Here is a 27,885-nt window from a genome sequence, read left to right on the forward strand (position 1 = left end):
AAAGCTTGACTATTTCAAAAGCATTATATTAATACTAAGCTGGAGTGTCACAAGAAGAAAGCAGAATGTTAAACTGAATTTGGATAAAGATAAATGAAAGCTCTGAAAAACTTTTCTTGAAAAAATAGTGTTTCTTAAATAAAACTTTCCCAAAAATCACTGACACTTTTTAAATGCTTCCTGGGCTTGTCTAGAATCTCATTAAATTACTGATCTTAATGATGACTTTGACAATGAATTCTATGATTTAGTTGTGGAACCCACAGCCATGACTTACTACCAAAGCCAAAAGCGTAGTAGAATTCAAAACACGATTACACATCCTGATCCAAGTTCTTGGCTCCAGTTCTTTCTGCTGAACATTGCTGAGACAGCAAGAGACAGAAGAAGATGGAAAGAAGTCTTAAAGGGGCAGCTGTGGATTCCCTGACACAGAAAAATCCTTGACTGAGGCAAAGTTGAAGAAATTCTGTCCTGCTCAACCCTTTTTCTTCATTGGAAGACATGGGTCAGGGTTGAAAGTTGGCCAGGAGGCTGCTGCCATATGATCCTCATTTTTCTGAGTTGCTCTGTATCACATGGCACACCTTGTAGACATATTTCTCCTGTCGCGGTATGCCAGTGGCATTCTGAGCGTTGCTGAAGAGAAAGCTGTTTATATACATGACCAAAGTGGGGATTAGATGGGGTAAATTAGATAGGAACATACTGCATTGAGACATACAAGCATTCACGTTCCAAAGCAAAAGCTGCCTGTCAGCTCACTATTAAAAGTCAAGATGAAAACTTCCTTTCTATGGTTTCTTGCATGGTTCACTCAACTATCTGGACTAAGTCATTAGCAGATGCAGACTACATGTTTGGATACTGGAGGGATTGCAGGCCTCTTTCCACACGGCTGTTCTTCTGCTGCAGCGCTTCTGTTTTCACACAGAGATGCAGTGCCAACATACAGATAAGAAATGCAGGCAGAAATATTCTGCCTTTCTTTTCATCTTTAATAATTGAAACAAACAAGACATAGCAGGGTCACCAAGCAAAAAATGCTGGTTTATGTGAGTGATTAAAGTGAAAAGGCTTCCTTCTTACTGTAAGACATCACAACACTGTGTAGTGCCATAAGCATTCTTGGATATTACAAGGTATTGAGTAAGTACTACATAATCAGCATGTGCTCCAAACGCTTGTTATAAAATATGCATAAGCTGTAATTGCCTGTGAAAGCTGAATGTTGATAAGAAATAATAATTGTGGTTTTGGCCTTGATCCTTAAAAGACATGTCTCACGCTCTAATAAAATACAGTAGCTAATATAAAACTCATTATTAGCTTATGAGAAAGGAAATAATTTCACCTAGACTAAATTGATGATCTGTACCTGTAACATATAAAAATATTAAAATTGATAAAATGGCACTAGGTTACATGAGCCTGATGCTTAATGTTGACTGCTATAAACTCATGAAACTACAAGAATAAATTTCACCTTAAACTGTCGCATGCTGAATATCAGCTCTTTTCCTCTGATGTGCCTGGAACCCTTCTCATAAGACACAAGCACACAGAAAGAAAACACTGCCTGACTGCAGTCAGCAGCAAATGACAATTATGACAAACTCTCTCACTGACATCTCTGATTACAGCATGAGGTCCACAATTGTCAGCAATAGCTTGCTCATTGCTCATTGTTGTCATTTTACATTTTTTTTCCCCAGTGTGTACGTTGCCAAGGTAGTTTTAAAATAAATAAATAATAAGTACAAGCCAAACCATTTTTGAGGACTCAGAATAATATGCTAAAAAATAGGAAAGACCATGTTGTACTGCAGCAGCCTTTCACATTCACAAACCTTCTCCCATCACTGGTCCACAATGAAACTACTGCAAGAAACAGAGATGCTGTGAGAGTCAGTGGTTACGGCTGGAGAGGAGGTTTCTCAGATGTGTCTTTCAATGTGAGGGCAGAGACATACAAGTAGTATTTATCCACAAGAAGCTTGCACAGGTGGAATTAAGATGACTCGCTCATTCTGACCTCTTTTGCAGAGGAAACAAGCTGGTACATTTTTACTAGCTGGAGGGGTTTTTCCCCAAGCACCTGGCAACATTGTTAGGTGAAATAAATTACAATAATCAGCCCTGGAAGTCACAAATGCATGGATCAGGAATATGTTACACATGGGTCTTGCGAGCTGTCCAACTCTTTTTTTAAATTATTATTAAAACACTTCAAAGGACTGCTTTCACCTGCAAAAAATGGTTCTTTCAACAATAGCTTTGCTGCCTGTACAAAAAAACAAGGGCATTGGGAAATATGTTTTTCTTTCTCTGGTTTAAATAACCTGCAAAGATTGGTTGTCAAAAAAAATTAAAACTAACATGACTTGTGCCCTACAGTAAACAGTGCCTTGAGTGACTGCTTGTATTAGAAGCAATATGCACTTGCAGTTTGGTTTAGAGGTGCCATGCAAGTCACAGTTATGACTTTTCAGGCTTTGCATGGATTTGTTGTTAAAAGAAACTTACTGCCAAAGCAAGTAACAACAAAAAATCCCTACCGGTTTTTATTTAAGTGGGTCAAAAATCTCGCTTCTTTAAAACAGATGATGGCTCTCCATGCATTTAAAGGCAGGTAAACTACTTTGCAGATCAGTGTGTGAGTATCAAAAGGAGGCTGTTTACTCTGAGGACCAGTCTTGGTACTGTAGCCACCCCTCAGTAATCAGAGACCATGGACATAAAGACTTGTGACTGCCCTCTGGCTAGGACACCTGCATTTCCATCTCACACAGCTGGTCTTGGCAGAGAAGGCCGAAGTGCACCGTGGTTCCCTGGCTTGTACTGAGCTCTGTGCTGTTGAGCAGAAATACCTAAGCTGCTTCTAAGCTAGCTAACCGGTAACTAGCTAGTTAGCTAACTGGAAGCAGGGAAACACAGAGCTCTCTGCAGGCTTGTTGCCCTTCTGAGAAGCACTGTCTTATGGTTGGACCTCCTACACAGTCAGAACCCATCTGCAAAGCAACTGTTGAGGGTTATCAAGGGAGCTATGCTCACCACACTCTATGCATGGAAGAAAGGAGACAGCTGGTGAAATCTCAACAGAACAAACTTCAAGCCAGATCAAGCTGGTATTAACCTGGGATTCATTACTGAAAGTGAAGTTATGCCAGTTAACAGTAGCCTTGGACTAGAACCCAAGAACACCACTCATTACCTTGGGATTGGGTTGTGTTTTGTTTTGGGGGTAGGTTTTTTTTTTCCTTTTTTTTTGTTTTTTGGGGGTGGGTTGTTGTTTTTGGGAATATGCCTTCATATGGGTTACTCTTAACTGTATGTATATATTCAGCAGGCTGCCAAGAACTGACAACAGCTTTCTGTCTGCACCCTGACAGCCATTCTCCACTTTCTCCTCTCCTGTGATTTACTGAGTAAGTACCACCCGCTCACACTAAATAAAGGGCAAAGTGGGCTAGGATAGGAAGAAAAGGAGGCTCACTGGTTGTACTAATCCCAAAATCACTTTAATATCTTCTGAATTGCAGAAGGGGTTCATTACAGAGAGACACACAGGAAGGGTGGACAAATAGACTTTTAAAAAGAAACAATTAAAGGAATAAGTGAGAGAAGAAAGAAAGGTGAAATCCAACACCAGGTAAACAGAGAAGGAAATACAGGGTGGGGAAGAGGAAAAGAGGTTTTCATGAGTAGCAGATAAGAGAAAATACAGGATTTTATTATTTTTTTTAATGGTGAAGGTAATACAGAGAAAGAAGAACTGAAGGAAAACAAGAATCTGAGAAGAATACATTTAATAGTACATTAGGTAAATAATATGAGGAAAAACATGTAGCTTATTAAAAGCAACAGGGAATATTGCCTGACCCAGGCTGACTTGAGTTGAAAAAAATACAGTTTAGTTTACATGGACTATCTTTTCAGCTAGTAAAGGTTCACCCAGGCTAAGGCAATTAATATTCTTCCACAGTGAAAACAGTATCTGATAAGACTCTTGACTTAGTAATATTCCAGCTTGCATTCAGACCACCACAATAAGACCAAATCTGTTTCTCACTCATGTTTTTAAAAATACTGAATATAGTCAAGCAATTCCATGCATGTTATTTATGGTTTTATGCTCTTCTAGTTCTCTTCCGATCTTTGAGGACCTAGAGTCTTCTCATAAACACATCTGGACTTCATCAACATCCAATGCCATCTTAGATACTATATGTGACTGCCCACGTATTTTTTTATGTCATAGAGGTTTTAAATCTCTTAGACCTATGAAAGTCTGAGTGGGGAGTGGGCTAGAAGAGACAGGTTGGATATGTGGTCTTTGCCTATAGGAAAAACATGTTGGTGATGAGTTTTCTCTGCCTTCAACTGTTCAACTTCGTTACTACTAGACCCTTTCTGGTAATCTTTTTATCACATTAGGAAGGAGATCTCTGCTTTGCAGTAAATGATATATAGGTTCTTCCCAAGTGCAGGTAAGGGATATTGTGTTTTGAGTTTATCAGTGATTTCTACACAGGTTACACAGACAGCTGGCTGTGGCAAGTCAACATCAATGTGAGGATCCACCCACATAACTAAATATGTATAAAGCTCTCGGTCTATGAGTCATACAGTTTTACTTACCATAATACTGAGCTGAGGAAAACAGGCAGCAAGACTTGATGAATGCTTGCCCTTATGCTCCACAGAAATTCTCCTGCATAAATATTTTATTTAGTTTAAATTAAAAAAAAAAAAAAAAAATCTTAAAATATTTTTCTACTGTTCTGTTCAAATGGTATTTGGTCCATAAAAAACCGACTGCAAATTCACATCTGGCTAAGCTCAACATTTGTCTTTGTATGCTTCATTTTATTTTTACTTTAAAGGATTTTGGGTTTGAGGGTAAGGATGATAAAGTGCTGACATTTATAGGAACATTTCATTATTATAGTTTGTATTTGATAAAAATATATGATTGAACTTTACAAATAAAATCCCCTCTTGCTTGAGCAACTCTGGTTTATAACGGGAAGTCTAACATACTATTTTCTGTAGTGTTCTTATTATTTTGAGGAAAGAAAAATCAGATAAAATTCCAGCTCAAGATGTTCTTCATTTCAGTAACAAGCAGAGGAAATAGATCAACTACAGATAAGATACAATCCTGGTATAAGAATACAGTAATGAACTCTTTTAAAATACATGTTGATGCCACACTAACAATTGCTCATTGATTGTCAATGAATGATGAGTACCAGCTTTGAGTAAATAAAAGGCACTCATTCCTCATTTTTTTCCCACTTATTATAAGTGTCATAAAGACATCAAGAGTATAGAATGTATGTCTTTGAATCTGGAAATGTACTTTTTAGAGAACAGTGAAAAAAAAAAATGATGCCAGTGTTAAAGTTGTAGAAGCATCACTACGCTTGTTTTCTCCCACTGCTTGGGGAAATTCCAAGAATTAATTAAACAAGATGGCAGAACAAGGTTAACGTTATGGTTGTCATTGATATGTCCAATGATTCTTGAAGAACATGCAATTCTTTAACCTGAAGATAATAGTGGGTTACCCATTAGCTGGGGTAGTTCTGATATCTGTTGGCACTCTCATATTTTAAAAATGGCACTCTTAATACAAGGTGTCTGTTGCTTATTAACATATGTTTTTCTTGCTTTTTGAGCATGGTTCCAAATAATCCTTATATATGGAATTTACTTTTTAAAAGAGTTCAAAGTTTAGTGATATAAGAATAGACAACTCTATCCAGCTAAACCTCTCTTTCCTCACCAAGGGATAAACACAAAAATAAATGTTACCTAGTGTCTTATCTAGCTAAAAATTGGGCTTTGACCTGGTCTTAATATCTGTCTGTCCCTTGAGGAAGACGTAAGAACATAACCTGCTGAGCTTCTGAGCAAAATCTATTGACTTGGAGATAGAAAATACATTTAGAATTGGAATCTGATTTATGTCGAAGATATTATGTGTGACATTGCCTTGGCAAATTTTGTTTAATTATGGGAAGCCATAATTCTCTGGAGTCATTCTCCTTTTTGATCCACCTCAAATGGATCCACCTCAAATGGACTTTCTGAGTTCAAAACAAATTCCTACTATAGCAGAGTTTTTTTGTCTTTGTTTTTTATTTCTTTTGTTTTTAAAGTATCCTCTAATCCCACTCCCATGAATGGTAGCTCAGTATTTGCATTAAGTCTTATCATATATGCTAAATAAAGAATCTACTCCATATTTCCTGGAGTTAGGCAGAAGCAGGTATCGATCATTTTGCAGTTACATATGGCTCCCAGTCGTATTTTTAGATAACTTTTTTGTATCAAACAAAAGAAATGTAATAAGACTGCAGTTGTGATTCTTAGTCTTCTAGCCTGCCATTTTGTTGACTTGTGGTTGAAGTGATTTTCTGTGCTTATTACTCTCTCCTTCAATGGAAGATGCTTTGAGTGGGGAAAGCAGCTTTTAAACAAATGCTTTCTTTAGAGTAGAGAAAGAATGGTCACTTGTGAAATAGTGCATCTTGGAACAGGTAATCTCCATCGCATGTTATAATAGGGGAAAATAAATGTGCTGAACTGGTTAAGAGTAAATCCAGTCTGCCAGCTTTCTCGCTCCAAGGTGAGAACTGTGAGGGTAGGAATCAGAATTTGCCTAACACCGGCCTGTGACTGGGGAACTTCTTTCCACAAAGATGGGATAGATAGTGAGCCTTGGTGGCATAATACAAAATGTATGCCTTCAACTCAACTTTACCACAGAATTAGATAAAATAAAATAGGATGTACAAAAAAAAAAAAAGATTCCACTAATGTAAATGTCAGTAATAGAATTATAATCTTACTGATACGTTCATGTAGACAACAGAAGTACTCCTATACACAAATATTTCCTTCTGGAATATCTGCCTAGATAAATGCAGCCAACATGCTGACAAGATCTTTTTAGAACATTGCCATGTACCCACTGCATGAGTCAGCTTTTTTCTTCAGATTCAGAAATCTCCATTGCACATCTTGATTTGTGGGGTGGAACCAGTGCAGCTGCAACTGGAGGAGAGCTGGCCCTCTTTGGGTTACAAGAGAGATATAGAGATACTAAAAAACTTATTAATCTGTTTTCCAGAGGATAAGGTAGACAGCAGAGGTTGCTCTATCTGAACTGCTAAGGTTTCTTATAAGCCCAGTAGAGAGAACGCAGTCTGAAGGCCTTGCACCCCAACTTACACCTCAGTGTAACTATACTGACATAAGCAAAATTGCAAATCAGAATTTGGCCTAAAAACTCATAAAAAAATATGCACCATGTGACCCCCATCAGTGTGCCTGTTTTAGAGGTAAGGTATTTTATATTTTAGACTTGAAGGATTACATTGAAAGTCTTCTACTGTTTGCATTTTACAACAGCTCAAGAAATTAAATAAGCAATAACCTTAGGTTATGATTCTTCTTGCTCAGTTTCAAGTAAAACATGATGACCTTTTTATACCCATACAAATATTTGTGCATGTTAATTACATGATGTGGAAACACACAAGTGAGTACGTTAGGTAGCTTTTACAGAAAAGTATACTTCACTGAAACAAAACTTTCTCCAGTGATCTTTTTTATACTACAAATAGACTTCCACAGCTTAATCATTAATTTGAATCTTGAATTTGCATTAGCACAGAATTCAGTATTTTCCCTCAGTCAAGATCAAGACTGAATACAGAATTCCAATGGAATAAAAATATTATTTAAAAAACTTTAAAAATCAGAGGAAGCCCTTTGCCTTTTACATCAAATGATGGCAATTGAACCTCTAGATAAAAGCAAGAAGATGAAAAAAGAAAGTGATGGATAAATATTAACTGTGTCTTTGTAGCTGTGAGATGGTATGTAAATGAGAGTGGTGAGAGAAATAACAGAACCCAATTTTCTTATCACCCATTTTAAAGTTCTTAATTTTCAGAAAGTCTTGTAACATAACAATCTTCTAACATTCAGAATTCATTCAATGATGGCTTTTGCAGAAAGCTCATTTGAACACATATATCCAGTTCTCATCCTTATCATAACATTTCAACGTTTTGTGTCATTCATTACTATTTAACCAAAAGATGAAAAAAGAGATGATCTTTCACTGTACTGTTTAGACACTGAAATGAAGTAGCTCCAGTGTAAAAGAGGAATCAATATCTGGAGTTTAAATAGGTTTTTGTGCACTTGATTTTTGTGACACTCAGTCAAGAACCACAGGACTTTCTAGATTGAACAGAATAACCAGGAAGAGACAGTAAATGTGAATGATTTGGTTTCAAGGTGTTCAAATTAAGATGCTTGACAAGACAGCTTCAAACTCTGAGTATCCCATGCTCTTGGGCTCCTTAGATCTCCCAAGAATTTATGCTTTTATTTCATTTAATTGACTTTTTTGGTCAAAAATTGTGGTTTGCACTTTCCCAATACGAATATATAAATGTATTGAACTATGTATGTGTGTGTGAGAGTATATATATTATATATATATATACATACACATTTCAATGTGCTTTTGTTTATTATTCTTGTGAATCCCACCATGGTTAAAATTTTATTTACCAGAAATAAAGCAGATAAAATTGCTCTTTGGATGGCTAGAGTATACAATTTATTCAAGAAATCCTATTGATCTTTGGAAATTACCCTGTTTTTCTGTATGTCATACATTCAAGATATGTTCAACATCTGTAGTGTAAATTGTCCTATGGGGACAAGTCCTGTATCTTCCTTTAAATTAGTACAGCTTCAAGCAGTCAGTAAGTTACAAAAACATGTCTCCAAACTGCTTTTTCAACTTGTTTTATGTATCACGGAGATTTTGTTTCTTTAGTATAGAGGAAGAAATAGCAGAGAATAAAGAATTAAAGTTACAGACAGATTAATAAAATTACACTATGTAATATTTTGGCTAGGGCTGAAGGTAGGTCAAATTTACTGTTTATTTAGCCAGTTCATTTCATTTCTCAGGCCACAGTAAAATGATACCAGAATCTTTACAACTGCTATCCAGAGCGTTTCCTGCTATCCAGCAAAAGGAGAGTCGTTGGACCAATCTTTCATCCAAACAGACCTACAGCACTTTGTTTACATTACCAACCACAGGGACTATAACAACAGCCTATGACAAAGACAAAGATCTACCAACATGTTACTATGCAGGTTCGTTGCATTCAGCTTCCTTATCAAAAAGAACTCTTTTTGTAAATGCAAGAACTTTATGTGCAGATTCAGTGCTGTGGAATAGCTTGGCCCAGGTTTTAACTTTCCTTAATTCTCTTCTAATCTGGTGGGAACTTCCTCTGACTTGTAAATAGCCTTTGAAAATAGTTAGCATTCTTTGGCAAAGAGACAAAACAAATTAGCTTGGGCCAGGTTTTCAAAGCACATATACACTTTTGTATGGCCTCACTGTCGTAGGACCTCACGTATGTGATTCTGACAGCTCATCACAAAGCCAAAGAGGAATAGATGCTTGCTTTGTATTTTTAAAAAATAGAAGCTAGGAAAGATACCAATCCTAATACTTTTTTTTTTTTTTAAGGATGAAATTGTACAGAAGTATGACACTTGACATCTGAGGTTTTTACTTGCTGTTTGCAGGAACATAACAGCGTAACATAATGCCTCCACTGACAACTGTCTAAGATGTATTACCTAAACACATTCAAGACAGAAAATTCCCTACTTTCTACTAAAATTTCAACTACTTTCATCCCACAAACTCAATACATTGCACACATGATTATGTAAACTACAGTGATGGTGATGTCGTTAGGTACTTTCAGGACCTTTAGGTCTAATACATGAGGAATCTGGACTGTTTCTTTTATTATACTTAACTCATCAAACAAAGTACTCACAAATTAATTCAGGACAATAAGCATCTAATTTTACTTAATCTAAAGCAAATGAAATTTAAGAAAGCCTCTCAGATTAAAAAGATTAATAAATAAAATAAATTGAATGGAGTAAAATGTTTGTGTTTATGCTAAAAGTGTTGCATAACAGTGGAAACCACTACCAACTTGCATTATACACTACAGTTTGTAGGAGACACCCTTCAGTCTGAAGAGTTACAGAGCTCTGGGAAAAATACATATTCATAGCCCTACTTTGATGTTAGACTCTTTGCTAATCTGACTGAAATGACAAGAAAACTTTCTACCATTTATGAATTAATTTCTACTAATGAGTCTCCCAGGTCTGCATCAAAGCTGTAAGACATGAAATAAATGTAATCTCTTTCCTTTCTCAGTGAAGGATTTTCATGATCTTTCATGATCTAGGAAGTAAAGTTGGTACCTAGACAAAGGTGGGGGTATTGTAGGCTAGGCACTGTGCATCTCTACAAAATGTATCTAATAATTAGGGATGTGACTTGAAGCTTTTATCCAACTACACTGGTATTTTTGTGATTTTCAGCAATAACCAAAGATTGAAGCACTAAGAATGAACCATGTCCATCAGCTTACAATAAAAATCCTGAAGGGCCTGAACAAGTTATACTGGCTAAATATCTAAACTCTTTGTCTGACTTGAAGTTGAAGGGGAGTAAGCAAGTGCAGCTCTGCTGAAACCAACAGAGCAGTGCTGATTTACGTTAGTAGAGCTTAAACTCCACCGGCTGGGGGGTAGCAGTGTTTGAACTTGAAGAGAATGAATTTTATATAACATAGTCAAACTACTCTTGCAAACTTCACTGTTTTTGTAGCAGTGTTTCTATCACTTCCAATTTCTTTTGAGATGTGTGATTCAACTATGAAAATTAATTTTAGAGTCAATGTTGTTATAAACAGCTGACAAGTCTATTTTTAAAGTTTCATTTGATAAAATGGCTTAATACAAAGTAAACTTTGTATTAATACAAACTTTGTATTTAATACAAAGTAAACTTTGTATTAAAGGAGAACAGAAAAGGTTGTGGTTTGACAGGCTTTGTGTTCCTTTCCTTGATAAAATCGGCTTAATTTGATTTAAAAAAATAAGAGTTTACAGAGTGCTAATGGGAGCTAAGCATGTTTGGGAAATAACTGTGAGCAGTTATTCACAAAGGTATTTCACTGCTGTGTGCAATTTCCAAGGTGTATCAACTAGCACTGAGTTATGAAGTTATAGACACTCTGTGCGCTCTGTATCTACAGTCTGTGGTGCCTCTGCTGGATAAATTGTTTTGGGCAGTGGCCCAAAGCCTGTAGTTTCCTCTCTGTGAGCATGCGTTCCTGCTACCAGGATGGAAAAAGATTCATGTAAATGCTGTGCATCTTGCTGATAGAAGCTGAATTGAAATAAACTGAGATCACAGGGTAGAAGGATGTGAGCTGATACACTAATTACCAAAGAGCAAAAAATGGTAAATATCAGTGGAAAAATAACTTATTACAGAACAGAAATACGTAAATAAAAAAAATCCATATGCTTTTTGATTTGTGGTAAAGAGTCTGGGTAGGAGACACTTCTGTTCTGTCAGAAGGAGATTGTGCTTGACAAAATCATAAGAGAGCAAAGAAGAATTTTCTTGATCTCCCACTTGCTGGAGGCCACAAATCCACAGAAATCCATAGCCGGCATCACAATGGAATATTGCACAAAGTGCTCTGTGGCGCAAACGATCCTCCTTGTAGAGGGAAGAAAACATTTTTTATGGCCTACCTGCAACATTTGGTTAACATTTCTGCTCTGAAGAATTAAAGGTAGCATCTTTATACCCTAAATTTCAAAAAGGATTTTGAAAGATTACTTCAGAGAGAAGTTGGATTTTATTTCTAGTTTTATGTGCCCATACTTCCATTCTGAGAACCCCTTGGTCATTTCTGATGAAAATCCAGTTAATAAATAAGAAGTATAGTAAAAATAGCAAGGAATTTGACTTATGAGTTACAAATCATAGCACTTCTGGCTTTAACCTTCAAGGAAAATGATATCAGCCACAAGAAGACATTTACTTAGTTATTGACTCTTCTGTGTTTTCAATTCATGGTTCAAACCTTCTGTAAGCCCTTGGAAAGGTAAATCCAGGAATAAATCAAGTTTAAAGGAAAAAAAAAAAGGATGAGGAGAACTACGAATCTAACTGAAGCTACTTTGTTTGCTTTGAGATTGTTTTTCTGTGTCTATATTCTGCCTGCTAAGTATTGAGGAATGGTTGTGACTCTGACAAGCTCTTTCTTCTTCTTCTTCTTTTTTAATTAAATTCAGTCATTATTTCTTACTTAGTTGTTTTTAATTCTTTGACTATATACGTTCCAAAATATTGAGAGTTTTCTCTGTCAATGTATATACTAACTTCTATAGAAAAGCATTTACATGGTTTGTTTCAGTTTCTCTAAATCAGTGGGTAATCTACTAGGTTGTGTTGTTTAATTCCTTTTACTCTCTTCAGACGAGGACTTTTAGGATTCATATTATTCTGCCCTTAAATTTGTACAATAAATACTGCACTGATATGTTGATTATAATTTGTACACAACAGACAACAAAATTTGTGTCACCTTAGCAGATGGAGAAGGTTAAAACAGCTGTATGCAGTTGTTATCACATATTTACATATTTTTGTTCCTTTCTACACATATCTGAAGTGTCTTTAAATACAATTGAAACTATATGCAAACTGCATATAAGTATATAACTGTATAATCTTCTTCCTTCCTTCCTTCCTTCCTTTTTTTCTTTCTTTCTTTCTTTCTTTCTTTCTTTCTTTCTTTCTTTCTTTCTTTCTTTCTTTCTTTCTTTCTTTCTCTTTCCTTCTTTCTTTCTTTCTTTCTTTCCTTTCTTTCTTTCTTTATTTATTTATTTATTTTTCTTTCTTCCTTTCTTTCTCTTTCTTTCTTTCTTTCTTTCTTTCTTTCTTTCTTTCTTTCTTTCTACACCGAGGTACAGTGAGGGTGAGATTTTTAGACGTGATGTCCCATCATTTCAAACTTCAGACCCTCGGGTCTTGATGATCATCAGTTCACAAGATGAAAGCTTTCATTAATTTACAGAGCCTTTGTGCTCAGCACATTTAAACATCTGTCCTCTCAGATGCTCTTAGGAACCAAGGCATTCCAAATGAAGTACATTATAGTCGGCACTCATTTGTCAAAAGTGAGCTGTAGCTCTCCGCACATTAAGTTATAGGCAACATAACTTATTGTCAACTACATGACCTTCCTGTAGCAACAACATCAGTCTCAATCAGTGTCCTGCATCCTTTCCCTCTGCCTCTCACATCTGACCTGTTCCTTCCCAAATCCTCCTTTTGACCTTCTGTCCCTCCAAATTTCTTCGTAAACATGATATAAAAACTGTGTTCAGTATACACTAAGATAATTCTCCTAATGTTAGTATGAATCCAAAAAAGATTCCTAATATCCTCTTCCCTTACAGAAGCAGGTATCTTGAAGGCAGAGGGCCAGGATGTGAGCCCAGGTCTGCCTCCCATGCCTCCATCTCACAATGAGAAGCATGCAGCTCTTGCCTTCTTGCCTGCATCAGTTGCTGGCTGCCAGATCAGCTCCTGGAGGCCAGGGGCATCTGAGCACACTGAACTGGAACCAGATTGACTGCCAGCCAGCTTGGAGAGGGGGGAACCACAAACGCTTTAAAGCCTTCACTTCCTCTTCCATTTTCCAGTGCTTTGCCAAGGGCAGCTCATTTAGTCTGGCGAATCTAGCCACAGGAATCTGAAATCTATTTAAAGATGTACGTTTGTGAAAGGATAGTGATCCTGATTTGATCTTAACTCAAGCACATTTTTAGGTTTGACTTCACCAGGGTCCAAAACCACAGAGTTTTAGGCTCCGTAAACAAACCGAGGATTACTACCTGCTATGGTAGGGTGAACAAAGTACTTTCTTTGAGAGCATAACTGTACTAATCCTGCAGTTTGCATTCATAAAGAGATTGCAGTTGTTTGCTGTTACTCTGGACCTAGACTGACTTTAGGTTTGTTTAGAGGCCAGACTGGGAACTTTAAGAAATCCCCACAGCTACCGCCTTCCTCTCCAGCCTCTGTGGTGTTTCTTTTTCACATTTTCTGAGATGGAAAAAGGTCAGGAAAGTTAGCTTTTTATTGGTGGTACAACTCCACTCATAAGCTTGGGCTGATAAACATAAAACACTGAACTTGCACTTAAAGTGTTCCAGCGGACCTCAGATTTAATTCTAGCAGAAGAGCTGTAAAGTATTTTGAGCTCCCTTGATAACTAACTTTCATGATTTAACTGTATAAAAGAATACTTTAAAAACACAAAAATGACTTTTAACTTTCCTGAAGTTAAATCATTTGAATAATAATAATACAGGAAAAATCTTTTAACCATTAGAATTATAATTGTAATGTGTCTTCATTTGGTTAATCCTCAATTAATTTGTTTCCATATGATTAATTAGTCTTTGCTATGTTTATTAACCCTGTTTTATATTGCCAAACAATTTGAAGCATGTAAAAAACCTATTCTTCTTCACATATATCTTCTAAAATTTAAAGAAGGTAATTATTGTGTTAATGTAACTTACAGTTCTGTGTTTGATCATTCCAAAAAGACCTTGGCTTTCCTCCAATCATTTTCATTTTGATGAAATAAAATATTAAATGAGAAAATTTACTTTAGTTTATAAATAAATGTAATGTCACTGTTGTGTCAAAACCAATGCCACAATAACTTTCAGTGCAAACAGCTTCATTTTAGTGCTTTACTTTAAAAAAAAAAAAAATCTGATTTCTATTCTCAAAAGACTAAGTAACATGGTCTTTCCAGCTTTCCAGACAGTATTTCATCAGTTCTCAGATCATTACAGAGACAGGCTCTTTGATTAAATGCCTAGTCTGGTGGTGTTCAAACACCAGATAATGTAACAAAACAAATAGCAGTAAAACCATCATGACTGGAATTAGCATTAGCACAGATTTTTAAACACAGAAGGAAAGCAAGGTTGATCCTTTGTGACTGACAAACAAACATCAATTGTTTCTGAAGTGTAAGATGATTATGGATGTTTAAAAAAAAAATCCAAATATATTTCAACCTCAGGATATCTGGAAAAACTTGAACTTTATTTACATCATCAGGATTTTTTGATGAGCCAGCTGGCTACTGATTTCTTCGTGTCATAAAGGGAATCTCATAAAACCACCATGCTCAGATGAAAAAGTTCCTATAAAGGTATTTAAGAGAAAAGTTTCCAAAACTGCAAATGGCTATGGTTTGCTTTTCTTTTATTTCCATCTTCTTAGTTTCTCTAATCAGAGTTTCCTTTGATAATTTAAATGACTTCACCAGGTCACTGCATACATTTGGCTGTACTGGATAAGAAAGACCTTTCAGAGTGCTTGGCTCCACTGGCCACCATCTCCACAGTCCAAACCCCTAGCTCTCTCAGAACATAATACAAACATAAATAATGATAAAAGGAAAAGAGTGCTGCAGAGCCTGAACCTCTCCTACATCGTTCTACACCCTCTTTTTACCCTGTCAGAAAGCCTCAGAGGGAAAAAGAAATTCTAGGCTCGAATAGTCTAGAGTAACTTAATATGCAAAGTTATTCCTTTAATGGTTACAGTAGATCAAGCAGAAGAGAGATGTCGCTTTGACGTATAACAATTTTCTAGAGCAAAATAAAATGCATGGATTAATCTAAAGACTCTCCAAGATTTAAAGGTAATTTGAAACTGCTGTGTATAACGGCAAGCTTTTGTGATTTTATTCAAATTCATAAAAACTGTCTGAATCCCACTGTAAGCAGTGCATCTCCTGTAAAATAATAAAGAGGACAAGCCCATTTCCGGATTGCAGTGGCTGTTCCAAGTTCATTAACACAGAAATACCAGCTGAGAATCAGTAGGAATGGGAAGTGTAGAGTTTCTCTTACACTTTTGCCGAAGTAAAATGAAGAACATAAAACTAAACAGGATTAGTACCAGCCATTCTCTACCACAGACAATCAATCAAAAACTTCTGCCATTTTCTTTGGATTTTTCATAGGAAAAAATTAATTTTTAAAGAGAAACATGATTCGCAACATTACAAAGTTAATGCACTGTTCCAGGACATTGCCATGCACTGTGGGGTCTCACGTAAAGCAGAAAATATTTGGCTACGGTTTCAGCTTTAGGCCTTGATCCAGAAATCTGATCCATGTGTGTAGGCTGCTCAGCCTGGAACTTCTGCACCAGTTGGATTCAATTGCGTCAGACTTTTGCACCCTTTAAGAGATGATATTGAAGCAGGTGGTGGAATCCGGGTGGGGGAATAAGAGAAGAAAGATAGTGTTGGGGAGTGATAAGATTTGAGGATACTGCACAGCAGATGGGCTGAAAGGTATCAATTAATGTTAAGGCCTCTTCAAGGGCTTCTTTCCCTTTCCCACTATACCCTGAACTGGGATCTCATCCAGTTTCCCCAGTTCACATCCTCTGGGGTGTGAAATCCTACTTACTTTAGCCATACAGTCCTCATTCTCCACCACCTAAGAAACCTCTGCTTGATTACAGTTTTATTTTTATTTTTTTTTAATTTCCTCTGCTGCTGGGAAGGGGCTGTACTTCCAAGGCCCATTCCTGTCCTTACTGAAAAGAAAGAAAATGAAAAAGAGCTGTGCAAAGATGGACTTTCTGGACCTGCAGTTACCAGGATGGCAGCAATAATTGCACAAGGGAGGTCCATCTCCTTTTAAAGCTTTCTTGCTCTCTCATGAGCAGCAGTGGAAGAATGGTCATTCAAATACAAAATGGAGACAATTTTTCCAGGTACTAGTAAAGCTAGCAGTCTCAGGTGGCATTATATACTTAGCTCAATAAAAGTATCAGCTACTTTCTAGTTCATGTCCTTACGATCAAAGGAAGGAAGGAAAAAAGAAAGAAAGAAAGAAAAAAACCAACAATGGTTATGTATAACACTGTTATTGTAAAAAATATCAGTTCTGTCACCAAGAGAAAAAAGGAAAAACTTATAAATTTCCCCTTAATGCCTGAATGATTCTCCAGCTCTCTTGCTTGCTCTGGGAAGCAGGACTTGTAGTGCATGTTGTTTACAGAAGTCCAACATTTTGAACCTCATCTCAGATGTACTCTGCAGAATACAAGTATATGAACTTGTACAAGACAACTGACATACAGCTGAGAAGATTCTTTACCTCTGCCTTATCAGCATCTTTGATAACACAGCAATAGTACAATGGGAATAAATGAGCCCAAAAATGGATGATGGTTACCCCAGATGCTTCTCCTTTCCAATAAATTACAAGTGACCAGTCCATAAAAAGAAAACAAACAAACAAACAAACAAAAAGCTTAACTGTAAAAATATAATAGAGCAGAAGAACACTGTGTTTTCCATTAGCTTTAAAAGTTCTGCTATTATATATTAGCAATTCTTGGCCATAAATTGGCTAAGCTGTATGTTTTGGTATCTGTCTTGTCTGATTTATGTGGGACTCATAAAGCATGCCTGCATCTAAGCTGTCTATCCAAGTTCCTTAATGACCCAATCTAACAGTATTTCAGACACATGAAACACAGGATATACCTTGCTATACAAAACCACCCACTTATTCAAAAAGCAGAAGGGGAAAGGAGACACTTTTACAGAGTAGTGTAGAGAGTGTAGAGAGTCTAGAGATTTGCCAGAAAGTAGAGATCTCAATACTTCTTTAGCCTGAGGAGGCTCAAATTAGGAGGCTGTTCTTCTCAGAGAAAAAGTCAGGAGTTGGACTTGATGATCCTTATGGGTCCCTTCCAACTCGGGATATTCTATGATTCTATGAAATTATAGCATATATATCTTTGAGAAGAGTCCCGATCTTCTTAGGCTACATTTGTTAAGCTGATACAGAGTACTTTGTGTCCCTCCTTTTGAACCTAAGACGTTATATAAAAAGGAACACAACTTTTGGGGGCCAAAGACAGAAAAAGAGAGGGAGCCAAATTAGCCAAGAGGGTTGCTTGCTCCCACACATTTAATCTACAGGGTACTGAGAAAGCAAGTCCAGCTAACCCAAGTTAGGCTGGAAAGTACAAATAGGAAAGCCATGAATAAGGGGTTATCTCTGAGGAGGAAGTCTGTAGGCTCTTGTTTTGGCACAGTGCAGGGAGTTTAACTGACCTACAGCACTTTTCTTTTTTTCTGCTAAATGTAGTCAAATGAAGTTAACCCTCTGTTTGCTACTGAGCAGATGATATTGTTCCTGAACTCTGTCCCTAAATAACATTTTGGAAGTGTATGTACACTTGTGATTTTTTTGGTTAATGCACTTTCAGTGCTCTGGATATCCACTTTCTCATGGTGCCATACAAGTGCCATTGTGAGGAACTGCCAAGAAAACAGTAATAGGATAATCTGTCTAATAAAGCCAGACATTTCTTAGTTCAGCTTCACTGAAGAAACAACTTACCACACCAGCAGCTGAAGCACGCTGTGTCAACAAGATGGAATGCAACTTATTTCATGCTGCAGTGTGCATTAGAACAGAAATCAGGGCACGATTACTGCTTGACGTGTGGGGTTCGTTCAGGCGTAATAGCAGCACTTTTAGAGTGTGCTATGATGGAAAACATCTGGCCCATTTGGGCCTTCACTCTGTAGCCAACCTGGATATGTCCACTGACAATAAGCCAGCTGGTCATTCCTTTCAAAAACACCAGTTAAATATCTGCTGATATTCATTTAGGAAACGTGTTAAATATGAGAGATCTAAGCTCTGTGTGAAGAGAAGCTGTCTTCAAGAAATTTCACTGGCCTCTTCTGAATCTACGAAATCACAAAACTAACACTTTTTGCTGTCATAAATAAGAAGTGGTGTGGTGGTGCCTTGGGACACCATGCCAGAGAGGACAGGATATTCTGCAACAAAAGAAAGAACAGTGCTTGCACAGTTTTGATTCATTTTCCCTCCTGTATTGCCATATGACTTATAGGATAACACTGGCATGAAATTTGGGTATTTTTTTTTCTGACTGAAGCAAGAAGGGGATAGTTCGAGACAGAAAAAAAAATAATTTAGAAAGATTTAAAATCTGTAGCAAAGAAGATAAGTAATTCTGTAACAAAGAAAAAGTCTTCAGTTCCTAGACTTGAGCAGAACGGAGAAAAAAGAATCTAATAGGTAGACTACAGTTTTCTTTTTCTGTTCTGATAAAACAAAATATTTGTCGAAACAATGTAGAAAACAAGAGAACAGATATTCTGCAATGTTTAACAACTTTATGAAAACAAGATTTGATCACTGACACTTTATAGCTGTATTTCTCATTGCACTGCAGTTTTCAACAGCATTTACTACTTATAATTGTAAATTATTGCTTGAAAAAGAGATCTAATAAAGCTTTGGTCATTTGTCCATGATGGTAATTACTCTGTAATTACTCCCTATTATTTATATTTTAGTGCATGAGTGCACACGTATTTTGAATACCACATGTGATCTGGCTTATGATTTTCAGAACAGAAAATACGCGGAAACATAAATCGCAATACTGCCACATCTGGAGAGTCATGTACTGAAGTACTTCCATCAGATGGAGCTAGAGAGGAGAAAGAAGTGTTTAGGAAAGTGCACTACACAGTTGAAACAAAGCAGATGTGTTTTCAGTCAGCAATGTTGTAACTTAATGTAACTTTTGGCATGACATCTGAAGTGCCAGTGTGCTGTGTTCTGCTTCACAGCCACCCTCACACCACTAGAGATAACAAAAGGGGTCTGAGAGAATTTTCATCCTCTATTTTGATGTCTCCTTTCCTTCCCTTCTCATCATACCTTCCCTCTCTCTTCTTCAAAAGGAAGTCTTCTAACCACAGCATCAAAAGGTAAATAAACTCTTCCTTACTCTAGCCATCACACTATCAAAATAAAGAAGCACTAAGTAGGATTTTACAGCAAGAAATAATATAGATATGAAAGGAAGCAAGATCACTACGTCACTTACTAAGGGGACAGAGTAAGAAGAAGACATTTTCAGGATGTGTATTCCATAAAAATCCTTTCTAGGATTTCTACTAGCTGCTAATGACAGCAGTTACCTTCCCAGTGATGTTGGCAATAACACATGGTTTCTAAAGAGAAAGGCTCATAAAATAGCTATATCTAATAGTGCTGTTAAATAAAGACAACAGTTCTGAAATACTTGTCAAAATCCTCTGATAAAGCTGCAGTCCTGGATAAAAAGCACCTGTTTCCAAGCTAGGGGACAAACTAATTCTAATTAGAGGCCAACATAGAAAGCAGTTTATGTAGGTGTTTTACAAGTGGCTCTATGAACAGTGTTTTCCTCAAAAGAATCATCTGAAGGAGGATAAGAACTATATGAGATCAATACAAATGGGTTAAAAGGAAGAGAAAGGGTGTGTTGATTTGGAAGCTGTAACAGGAGATATCTCTTCTAAGTATGTCACTTGGATGCTGAAGTCAAAATCCTAACGATCCCATTTCCCCAAAGAACTTGTACTTTTGTATCAGAACTCAGAAATACATAGTCAGTCACCAGAATGTGCTTTGGGCTGTTTCATGAACAAAATCCCTTACCAGTGTTTGCATTATCTCGCTGGTGCTCAAAATCTGCATTTACAGGAAAAAATAAATATGTAATAAACAGGCTGATCAATAAGAATTGCTATTTTTACATAAGGGGACAATTATAGGATTTTTTTTCAAAAATTTCATCCAGATTTATGCTTTATGACTTGAGCTAGTCATCTTCATGTCCCTGTGTTCATTTCTCATGAACATTTGAATGAAATCAAAATGATAAATTTTGAGTTCTTAACACAGGTTTACATAATGAAAAACATTCATTTTTTTGTCAAGAAAAAGTCATTTAGGATCACAGCAAAAATGGCTTATAGATACTACCAAATTCATCAGGAACAGGAAAATATATTTGACTTCAGTGTTCAGACAACTATAGACATTATTTGCTAAAGAAGAGATGGTGAACCTCAGAAACCAATGGCTGATCAATTGAGTAAAATTTGTTATGGTCAACATGTAAACAATTTACAGAAAACATCAGGTTTTTTTAGAGCAGTTATACATTTGCAGGTAATTTGGGAAGAATGATAGATTCCAGAATAGAGGATTTGTATTTAAATTGTTTGACCAGCCCTAAGGAAAAACTTGCAAAAGCACTTTAAGTGGTTATAGACTGCAGTTGCATTTCCAGAAAGCTGAGCCCTTAGGAAGCAGAAGAGTGTTTTGAACCAGACTTGATGCAGGTAGCATAGCCAGCTTAGCTTCTTTATAGTCAATGAAGAGAAACAGGTTCTTCCACTGGGCAATTCAAGCACTTCAATTAGGCTTATGCCATGGATAAGCACTGGAAGAAAGCTTTTTTGCTCCCTTAATAACACAGAGAGCTTGAGGAGATTGGCCAGCTAATCAAGCTGGGTGAAGTCAGGAGCCTTAATTCAGCAGGCTCAAATTCTGCCACGGTTTTTGCAAGCTGCTGGCGCTCTTGTTTTCACTATATGTCTTACCCACTTTTTTTTGGAAAGGGATTTAAATTTTTAGGTCATTCAGACATTGCTGAAAATTTATCATTAATCTTCTATACATGAAACATGTTCATATGGTAAAGTTTTTGCTGGAAATATTTTAGAAACAATTTAATCCCTTATGAATTTTTTATAGGGGGAGTGAGAGCTCTCCTTCATAGATATTTAAATGTAATTTGTATAGACCATTAAGACATTGGAATACCTTACTATTCCTCCAAAGCAAAATATTTTCCACCTTTGTATCCTCACATTCTGCTGTATGTTTTAGCATTTTGTGAATATTTTCTTAGAAATAGTAAAAGAATCTTGCTAAAGAAGTGTAATGGATTATTTGGATGAAAAAAAAAAAAAAGTTTTTGGCTTCCACTTTTTTACTTCCAGTGTGTGCCAACAGCAACAGAAGAAGAAGCAATATATTGCCCTACTGGAAAGAACAGAAACACAGACAAAATTCAGAAGAAACCACAATTTCATGCCCTTATGCCATATAAGTCCTGAACCTTATCTCACCGAAAGCAGCTACAATTCCACCAATTTAAATGAAACCAGATTTCAGTCCTAAATGATAAAGCTTCTTGAACTGAATTATTTCATACCTCATGATAATACAAATAACTAAAAAATACACTGGAAAGTTGAGGTTAAATAGTCAACTTTCAATATTTGGTCTTTTCCCAAATAGCATATTACAGCTATTGACTGTAGAGGCACAATTCATGGGACTGGGAATTTTGGAATCCAGGAAAGTGGAGGTAAAAAAGGAAAAGAAGAGGCAGGAACAGTTTTCAATTCACTGTATACAATGCTCTGCTGCATGGTGCAGCCGCCAGCTAGCAGAGAGAGAAAGAATTCAGTTAAAAAGATCGGGCTTGTGTAATTTGAAAATACAGAAACAACACTGTAGAAATAGCTGGGATACTTGAGAGCTTGGCACTGGACCAGAAAGGCTATACTTATACTAAAAGACCAACTGAGCATGACCTCATTAGCACTGAGAGCCATCCTGTGCTCAGGCAGTTCATATAGGAACTTCAGCAGCAGCCACCTGCCCCACGCTGCCAGTGACACCACAGAAGCCAGCCTGAGTATTATGTGATCAGAGCACTTAAACAGGTATAAATGCTCAACACCTCCATCTTGATGAAAACAGGGTGAACTAGAGGGTTCAGAGAAGCGCCTTTTGGTAAAGAATTCAAATAAAAGAATACTTATACTCAATAAATAAATAGTACATTATTTAACATAACAAACTAGACCTTTATGGCATGCCTGTTTTCTGATATTGCCTGGTTCTTACAATGAAATTCCTGGGACTTTTAGCTCAGAGTTGGTAAAATAGAGACAAAGAGTAACACTAGTTTTTGTCCCTGAGAAGGAATACTCAGACGGACCTATGGTTAGATTGAGGCATGTGAGGCCTTTAGATCCCACCTGCTAACTTAACCAACTATTAGGAGGTTTTTATTCTTTTATTTATTTACTTGTAAGTTCCTGGCCAACGTTCATAATGAAAATATTCAAAGCATAAGTTAAGGTTAAGCAACAAGGACTTGGCATGTTTTGGCTTGAGGATGCCACTTTCCGAAGATGGAAGAGGGACTCTCTGCTGAGACTGGCAGCAGAGAGAGGCAGAGTTCTTTATTTATGTCTGCTGCTTACTTATCTTTTTAATGCAGGGAAGACAGGAATTTTATTGTTTGCTTGGAGACCAAAGCAAAGTATATTACCATAAGAGAGACCAAAGCAGTCTATATTACCTTGGTGAAAGTCTAGAGCAGTATCCTACTCTTCCTAAATAAGATGAAATACAACCATACACAACTATAGGTACACAGCTATAGGTACATTTTTTTACTCTTTTTTTTTTCCCCATCAGTTTCTGAAAACCTTGTCTAAAACCTGGCAACAGAAACCTACTAGAAAACATGCTATCAAGACCCTTCTTAAATATCAAAACATCAAATAATTTTCAAAAATACTATAATTTAAAACAGTTGGTTATTTTAATTGTCTCACTGTCTGAAATGTTGAATATATATCCACAAAATTTTAATACATTTCTTATACAGTATTGACTGAAAAATGAAAATATTTTATTCAAAATATCTTACAGCTCACAAAGGATATTCAGATTTTTATTTTTTTTTATGACTTTATTGTAAGAAGCTGATAATGTATATCATTGAGAAACACTAACAAGTAAATATTGGGTATATCAAGGATATTTATATGCAAAATATTTGTTTTATGTTAGAAATAATTTGCTGAAGTCAATGTCAGTCCTGTTTTAATAAGTCTTCTGGGAACCGTTCCGAGTAATTTTACTCTTTCAGATGTTTCCAAGCTCTGTGCTCCTCTAGATGAGGAAATATATACATTCATCTTCACTCACATGCTTTTAAATGCAACAATCTGTGTGAGTAACAGTTATAACTACATTCTCTACTCAAGCCACTTCTTTGGCTCATACAGAGAATTTGCTCTACTGGATTCTTTCTGTTGTTTTTTTTTGGTGGTGGTGGTGTCTTTTTTTTTTTTTTTTTTTTTCTGAGATTATTAAATGCTATCAGACAACAGTAGGTGGCATGTCCTGGAGTAAAACCCACTAAAATTGTTTGGAATCACCCAGCGACTTTAATGAGCTTGGGTTAATCTTTTAAACCTCTATTTGCCTTCATCGGCAATTTCCTCAGTTTGAAACCTACCTCAAACCTCAGCTGGGGTGACCACCGCTTAGGTAGGGAGTAGATTGCCCTCTGAATTTGTTTAGAGTAGCAGTGTGGTCAAACAGAGAAGAGTTGAACAGTTGGTGCAGAGGAGATTTGCTCTTTACATTCATTTTTCTTTGTTTTTATTTTTAATATTTCCTTTGGACTAGCTGTAGTTTAGACCCATTAACTGAATGTCCTATTGCTGCTGGAGTGTTAGATATGCTCCTGTTGTGCATCTTCCAGTTTTGTTTCATTCAGAAGGAATTCATTTGCACTCTGAGACTGCTCTGCACTGTGATCCAAAGCCCACAGAGGAGGGATAATTGAGAGATTCACTTATCTTAACTGAAATGTTAAGTGCTGTTAATGTTAATGTTAAGGGTTAAGTGTTAATGTTAAGAGTTCAGTGCCCTCTCCGTCCATTCAACTTTAACTCTGTTGCTAAAACCAACAACAAAGACATCAGTTATTATTTCTGTCCTGAACCTGGAAATTACTCTTTCATAAACCCACCTGATGGTAACGTACTGTCTCAGCCTAGAGAATAATGTGGCCTTAGAATGAAATGATTGAATTTAAGAGTGGATTTATCATCATATTACATTGTCTGGGTTCTCTCCATGCAGCTGAGATGCAATACCCAGAATAGTATTCTATCAAGATAAAACTCCTTTAAAATGATAACACTTTTCAAAACCTGAGAACTCTGAGCTTTAATATGAAAACACTAAAAACTGCATTCACTTTAGTAAAAAAATGACTGGAATCATATTATCCTACAAAATATGTATGTGTAAGGTGAAACACAATCCTGCTTCTCTATTTTTAATTCAACATTGACCAACTAAAACCTTATTTATTTTCTTCATGTTATAAAGAAATTTCAGTGATGGGAAAATGGCCAGGAGATATGGCGTTATAAACCTGAATGATGTCTTATATGTCTACGATCTTACTGGGCACTGTTTTCAAGAGCATCCCTATTTCAGGTACCTAAGTGTTCCAATTACCATGAAGTGCAAGTGGAAATCTCATAAAACCTAGAAATATAATTTATTTTTACATGATATGAAGCAATGTTGTTAATAACCTATCAAAAATCCTATTTACTAATATTATTTCATTATCCTAAAAAAGTCAAGAATGAATGAAGTTTAAAAAATGAACCACAATTCAAAACATTTTGTGCTGGGGACAAGAATAAAGTTAAATTAACATATTGCTAAAATAGTGAAACAATTTTCATAGTACTGTATATCTGAAGAACGGGACTATGAGAAAAAATGATTGATATCTATGAATGCATAGATATCGAAGATTCCAGGATTTGTATTGTAAAATTCCATTTTTATTTTAAAATGTCTTCTACTTTTTAAATATCTGTATGGAATAAATTTCCTTAAACTAACCAAATATGCCACAAAAGGCTAACATTTTGCTTTAACACTAAAGGTTTAATATTCTTTCTGGGCCAGAAAAAGAAAGGGCTAAAAACCCACCCTGAAAACAAGGATTAAAATCAGCTTCCTCTTACCACACATGCTTGCTTGACTTGTCAAAGCAGGAGGAGCATCCCCTTTTGCTCCAATAAACACCCTGACAAATAACTTGTTAAGAGAACATGATTTCCCACTGTCATCCTTCAGGAATATCATATTTAGCAAAACTCAGAGCTCTAAAAAACAGGAGTTACTGGGTTAAGGCAAAACGAAAACAAAACAGCTAAACTGTTCCTTACTGCTGCATGGAGTAAAAAACATAAACTAGTGCGGGTTAAGGGTCACCAATATGGTATCCCATGCGTGAAGGCAAAAGGGTTGTAAAATTCTGTGCAAGTAATGTACATTTTTTATGCAACGTGCATATAGTGTACATGTACTTTCTCGGAAACCAACTGCGTGTTTAGATTGGGTACTTTGCGTAAGGATAGTTTGCCCTAGACATTCTTAGGTATCCTGCTCCAACAAGAAAGAGTAGATAGAACATATCTTATGAACTATCATGATAAAACTAATAATAAATAAGAATCAAAGCTGAAATATTCAAAATGCATTGTTAAAAAACGTGAGTTTTACTGAACTCTGTAGTTTGGGAAGGCGCAAGAACCTTCCAGGAAAACTTAAATCTTTTTAGGCTGTCAGTTAATTTTCATTAATAAATAGGAAAATGCTGTTGGTGGTATTAGCATCCAGTTCCATGTTTTTGTTGCTATACAGATATACAGCTAATCTCCACAGCAGCGAGCAAGTGGTAGAGGTTGCTTTAAATTTCTTAGGTGCTCCCCATCCAAACTGTACATATGCAACAGTGGAAAGCAGAATATAAATGGATTTTGAAGTGTTCTGAGGAGAGTCACTGAACAGGAGGGAAAAGGAGAGAAAAGTCCAGGTTCATGAACAGACATTTTTATTCCAGTTTATTTACATTAACTGAAATATATGAGAGAATAGTTCAAATTTTCTCTTTTTATTTTTTTCTCACCTTTATCCTACTCTCTGCATTTCTCTATCTCTGTAAAAGTACCCTAGCCTCTTTATCCTTCAGTCTAAAGCTATGACCATGCTTTCTGGGCTCACATGATAAGGGTTAGCCTAATCTTTCATTTTCTAAATATGTGGTTAGGCTGTTAATGCACTTGATCTAACCTGTATCTTTAAAAAAGATTTGTAGGTGGTCATTGAATGTAAAAAATGTTGTTATTCTTTAACTGCCTGTGAAAGGTATATGTCATCAGATATGTTTTACAATAAGGTATATAAATGCCATCTGGCAGAATCCTAATGATTTTCTAAGGTATGCGAAAAGTAAGTATTTAAACTACTTTCACATTTTAGATACAAATTTATATGTGCTTGTTGAATTCAGATTCAATTTGTTTTGCATTGACATTGTATCTTTAGGAATTTTATGATTAAGGATAAAATATAGGTTTTTTCATAATTCAATTTCCTTTTTTTTTTTTTTAATTTTATAATAAGTATTTAACAGCACTTCACTTTTATTAGAGGATCCATTTATAATACCATTAAAGAAAAATATTCTAAAACAATCAACTGGGACTTGAAACTTTTCTTTGGGAACAATGTCACAATTCCTAATCTCTTTTAGTGTTGCAATAGAACAGAAACAAATCCAAATACTGGAAATGTCCCATCAAAAGAAAGTGCAGAAAAATCCTTTGGGTTAATTCAGCTATTCTGTTTTCATGTTACCATCTTAAAATTATATCCAGTAGGCAAACCAATGCAGAATTCTTTCAGAATGTTCTGGTTTGAAATAGGCGGAACAGAATTCATTGAAATGCTTGAAAGAATTTTCTCTTTATAGAACCTTAAAAACTTTGAAAGTTTTCACAAAGCACCCTACTTTTGACAAATCAGAATTTTCAATGAAATATTAACAAAATATTCCAGCTAGCTCTAAATATTAATTTAGCAACAAAAGCTTGTTTATCCAACCTTCCACCACAAAGTACTTCATGTTTTCACTTACTGAGCTTGTGCATATTTCCATAATTTAATTGTATCCTTGAGCCTTTGTTGAAGCATTATTTGCATTTAATAACCCTAAATGTCCATTCTGATTTCAATCTATACTTATATTCTCTTTGAAGATCAGAGTTTCAAGCAGTATAATTTCGCTTAATATTATCTGGTTCAAATATCTCT

The 27,885-nt window shown here is 36.0% G+C and overlaps 1 protein-coding gene across 5 annotated transcripts in view; it reads right to left on the minus strand.

Annotated features, from left to right (window-relative positions):
* Positions 1 to 27,885, minus strand: part of RBMS1 (RNA binding motif single stranded interacting protein 1) — a 239,500-nt gene that overhangs the window by 184,253 nt on the left and 27,362 nt on the right. The window lies entirely within an intron of this gene.

Source organism: Anser anser, assembly GCF_964211835.1.
Source record: "Anser anser genome assembly, chromosome: 6".
NCBI classification, from domain to species: domain Eukaryota; kingdom Metazoa; phylum Chordata; class Aves; order Anseriformes; family Anatidae; genus Anser; species Anser anser.